The following is a 5408-nucleotide window of genomic DNA, read 5'->3' as shown; positions in this document are numbered from 1 at the left end:
TGCCGTGCATGTGGGAAGGTAGTCTTGCTATGTTAAGTGAAAGAGGTGGCTTAGCTGTGCAGAATGAACCTGGGATAGAGGATTCACTTCCAGCAGGAGGCCTTGAAGACACTGCACCCGGGCTCCAGGAGTGCTTGTTTGTGGTTAGGGTGCACGTCAGGGAGTTCTCTTAGCCCTTCATAATCCCTGGCTGCTTTTTAGTAGAGGAACAGCAAAAGTGGCCCTCAAAAAGATGGATTGGCGCAGTGGCTGCAACAGTGGACTCAAACACAGGAGTGCTGACGAGGCCGCCGCCGCAGGACTGCGCCGTTTCATCCCATTGTGCGGTGGTTGGGTGGCTGAGATGTAACGGACGTCATGGCACCTCACAACAGCACACATTGCTTTTGTAAATTTTTAAGGGTTATTTGGTTTTGCTCTAAATGGGGGGAGAGCATGTTTTCTTCGGAACTTCAAATGGGTCCCCATCATTAAATGATTATTCAGCTGCCATGGTCATGTCAGCTGCCCTGGAGTTGGCCCTTGCCTCCCGGTGACACCAGGCAGTGATACGGAAACACTGCCCTGAGCCGTCCACTTGAGGGGTTGCAGCGCAAACTGTTGTGATCCCACAGGGTTTCATCGGCTGATTCTCAGCAGTAGATGGCTAGTTCCGTGTTGGTAATTCATCTTCGTCTGGAAGCTCTGCTGAAACCCGCTGAGCCTCACAGCAGCGCACAAGTCTCCACGGATGGGTTTCCTGCGAGGAAGGCATGAGTTCTGGTACTGAACCACCACGGCTCCAAAGACACTGTCGGAGACTGAATCAGTGCTCAAAAGTACCCACTGACAGAGGGCTCATGTTCACTTAAACTAGCAAGTTCTAGTGTGCGTGTTTAAAAATCAATTCTTTTTTTTTATTCAGTCATTTTATTAGGGACTCATACAACTCATCACAATCTATACAAAGATCAATTGTGTAAAGCACATTTGTACATTCATTGCTCTCATCCTCAAAACATTTGCTCTCCACCTAAGCCCCTGGCATCAGCTCCGCATTTTTCTGCTCCCCCCTCCCTCATGAACCCTTGATAATTTATAAATTATTATTTTGTCATGTCTTGCCCTGTCTCCCGTCTCCCTTCACCCACTTTTCTGTTGTCCATCCCGCAGGGAGGAGGCTATATGTAGATCCTTGTAATCGGTTCCCCCTTTCCACCCCACCCTCTGGGTATCGCCACTCTCACCACTGGTCCTGAAGGGATCATCTGCCCTGGATTCCCAGTGTTTCCAGTTCCTATCTGTACCAGTGTACATCTTCTGGTCTAGCTTGATTTATAAGGTAGAACTGGGGATCATGATAGTGGGGGAGGCTCGTATCCTCCCCGCGGCCCTTCCGTAAGGGGATGTACAGTTGCCTACAGATGGGCTTTGGGTCTCCACCCTGCCCTCCCCTTCATTCACAATAATATGATTTTTTGTTCTGATGATGCCTGATAACCTGATCCCTTCGACACCTTTTGATCGCACAGGCTGGTTTGCTTCTTCCATGTGAGCTTTGTTGCTTCTGAGCTAGATGGCCTCTTGCTTACCTAGAAATCAATTCTATAATTAATAAACTTGTTTTATCCATATAGAATTACAATGCTGGAAGAAGTTTTACGCAATCCCATCACATCTTTTTACCTATTCAAGAGAAGTTTTTTGTTTGTTTTGTTTTTAATAATCGTTTTATCAGGGGGCTCTGCAGTTCTCAAAACAATCCATACATCCATTGTATAACTCAAGCACATTTGTACATATGTTGCCATCTTTTTCAAATATTTCTACTTGAGCCCTTGGGATCAGCTCATTTTTTTCCTCCCTCCTCCACTCTCCCACCATCATAAATCTTTGATAAATTATAAATTATAATTTTTGTATCTTACACCATCCACTGCCTCCTGAAGGAGCCATGAGAGGAGGGCTGTGTCTCGTGTCATGTATCTGTCTAGGACAGTGCGCAAGCGTCTGGCCTAGCTGGTTCTCATGAACTGCTTCCTTACTGCAAACGGTAAGGAATTTCAGGGAGCAGCTGCAAACTGTGCTCCCTGGTAGAAAGTAAACAGGACCAGTACGGTCTGAGATACGGAACTCACTCTCAAGGCTATGAGAAATTCAAGCGTGGGAATAGCAAACTTATCTGGGAACACTGCCAGTATGTAGTACATAAGAATAAAGCACTGTGGTCCATCAAAGCTGCAGTTTGTACTGTCTGTCTGTGTCTCATGTGCTGTAGCCCTGTGTTGTCTGTGTGTGTGTGTTTGGTTCCATGTTCATTCTCCCTGCTCAAGAAACCGTGGCATCACCTCCCTTCACCTGTTTCTGTTGTTCGTCACCCTGGGGTGAGGGTCGGGGGTTATACAGCGATCATTGAGATCGGTTCCCCTTTTCTCCCCACCTCCCTACCCTCTTGGTATTACTACTACAATTATTCTTCTTGGGGGGTTTAACTCTCCTGGACTCTGTGAGACCTCTTGTACCAGTGTACATGCTCTGGTCTAGCTAGATTTTTATGGTAGAACTGGGGTCATGATAGTGTGTGTGTGTGTGTGTGGGGGGGAGCTTTAAAGAACTAGAGGAATGTATGTTTCATCATTGCTACACTGCACCCTGACTGGCTCTTCACTCCAGCGTTTTTGACTTTGGTTTGCAGTGATTCAAACTACTGTTCTTGTTCTGTTGCTTAAATCATTTTATTGGGGGCTCATACAACTCTTATCACAAGCCATACATCCACCATGTCAAGCACATTTGTACATTTGTTGCCGCCATCATTTTCAAAACATTTTCTTTCTACTTGAGCCCTTGGTATCAGCTCATTTATCCCCTCCCTCCCTCATTAACCCTTGACAATTTATAAATTGTTATTATTTTTTCTTATCCTAAGTCTTATGGGGATATTTTTCACCAAACCCCACACCACCTCTAAAAATGCTAGTGTCTAAGACCTGACCTCATTTTCTCCTACCAAATACATTTGGTGTCATTTTAAAGTAAAGTCGGCCATCCTAATTTAGTTCTTCCTGTGGCTAATAAAAGCACATTTTAGAAAACCATTAAGAATTTTTTTCAGTCTTGCAACTATGAAGAGGAAGAGCATTATTTTTGAGCTAAAATATGTGGTGTGTATGCTGTGTCCATAAAGAGCCCTCTTTATCTCTGAAGCTGTGTGAGGATCGGTATCACCAGGAGTAAGACCTTCAGAGCCTGTAATATCTATTACTGTGTGCCAAGACTTAGCAGCTTGAGCCAGCAGTCATGAATTATTCTCCGATTCTGAGGGTCGGGAATCCAGGAGAGCTTTATTTTAGCTAGTGGTCCGACTCCGGGTCCTGTGAGGTGGCCATCATCTGAAACGGCTGGACCGGTGGGCACCATTTCAAGCTGGAAGCTGATGGCCTCTCCAGGACCCCTCAGGCAGAGCTGCTGCCTTCCCCGAGAGCGAGTGCCCCAAGAGGAGGTGAGAGCACGGGAGGTGAAAGCCACCCAAGGAGCCACCATTCTTTTTGTTGCTGCTGCTGTAATCACTTCTTGTACAATTCAGTGACATCCTTCAACTTGTGTGACCCTCCTCTAAGTCATCCCTCCTACATTAACATAAACTCAGTCCCTGAGGTTCGTATCTCTCTCAGTTATTGTCATTCTGATTCCACATAATCGCTTTTTAAAGAGCACATTGTTCACGAGGGGCATTCTTTCCTAGTCAAACTATACTATTGTTAGGTCTTAGAACTTCAGTTGATGTTTTGGGTTTAAGATCTAGAGATTATCACTGGCCAGTGGTTTGAGGGGTTCATCAACCCTGTAGGGCTCCAGAAAGTTTGAATTCCATGATAATTTGAAATGCTACCCTTCTTTTATAACCTAATTTCTGGAGTGACATGCTATCTTTCCTACTGATTTCTGTCGATGACCCAGAGTGGCTAACTTCCCATTAGGTGTTTATGAATTGTTTGTATGCGTATGAGCAGTCTCAGGGAGACGTCTGTCAAAAGGATTCTGTTCCCTTGCATCAGGGATATTAGCAACTCTAAACAAGCTAGCTATAGAAAGTCTGAGACCAGCAAACACTTTGGAAATGCATTGCTTTCTGTGATGGATTACCCATTCGAAAGTTGTATCACAGTCTCAGTTTTTTCCCCTAAAACGGTGTCATTTCATCTTCAGTTTTATTAGAGTATAAGCTAGGTGCCGCTCTCCACAATTTATCGTTCCTGTGACAGTACTTGCTGCCCCACTCTGTTTCCTCTTTGCAGTGTAAGCTCCCCAGGGCAGCAGCCGCTGGGTCCTGACTCCCTTCCGTCTGTTAGCTACACCGTAGTGCAGTGCTGAGCACACGCTGAGTTCTCAGTGTAAAATGTGTAATGCAAGTATGAAGGTGGACTTGATCATAACTGCTTTCTGGTGGTTAGTGGTCACCAGATGGAGCGGATGCTGTGGCCCCTCTGGTCCTGAATACAATTGTTTTGTGTCAGTGAGCTGTGAAAGGGAACATTGGGGTTTTTTGTTAATATGTTTTTTGGTTTTTTTTACAGGAAAATGTGAGGAAACCTTTGAAATTTATCATTTTAAGCTTCTGTTTCATGCTTAGAAAGCCATTCCTCACCCTAAGGGTAGCTGTTTTTCTTTTATTCTTTTTTTTTAATCATTTTTTTGTAGGCTTGTAGTTTTACAATTTTTTTAACCTCACAGTGATAACATCAGGATCTAGTTTTCACTAATCACCAAGTAAACGATTCTGAATAAGCATTTATTTATACAAATGCCTCTTTCAAGATGTAAAGGTAGCCTGCACCTTTAAATAATTAAAATGGTAAAAATAAAAAAGGCACGTGCAGGGGTGAGGCGTGGGGGATAGTAAAATGAATAGGGATACAAAATCAAGCCAGCTGAGGGGGAAAAAAATTACCCTGTGCTTACGGCTCTAAATGTTCCAATAAATAAAATCCTGCTTCATTGCCAAATTCAATGTCTATAAGATTAATCCTAATCTATTGAGAAGTATAAAGACTGTCTAGAGGTTTCTCTCCAGAATCTTTTTTAAATGCCTGTTAGGTTACATAGGAAGTCCTGAGTATCTTTTCAAAGTTATTCTAAGTAGATGAAGGAAAATTAATACTATTTGTCAAAACAGGAATAAGTAAATCAGGGTTGGGGAGGGTGTGTGTGCAATTAGCCACAATAATTTACGTGTGTTTATAAGCCGTATGATTCATTTCATAAAATCCAATACCCTTTTTTGATAAAAACCCTAAGGAAGATTGGAATAGAAAGCACGTTTCTCTGTGATTCGGGGTATGTATGAGAAGCCAACAGCCGAGGTGACACTTAAAAGACAAAGCTTTCTCCTTGAAATCTGGAGCAAGACAAGGGTGCTGGCTTCTCAC

Source organism: Echinops telfairi, unplaced genomic scaffold (genome assembly GCF_000313985.2).
Source record: "Echinops telfairi isolate 266 unplaced genomic scaffold, ASM31398v2 ScPeMD7_31;HRSCAF=116, whole genome shotgun sequence".
Lineage (NCBI taxonomy): Eukaryota > Metazoa > Chordata > Mammalia > Afrosoricida > Tenrecidae > Echinops > Echinops telfairi.
This window is presented reverse-complemented; position numbering follows the sequence as displayed.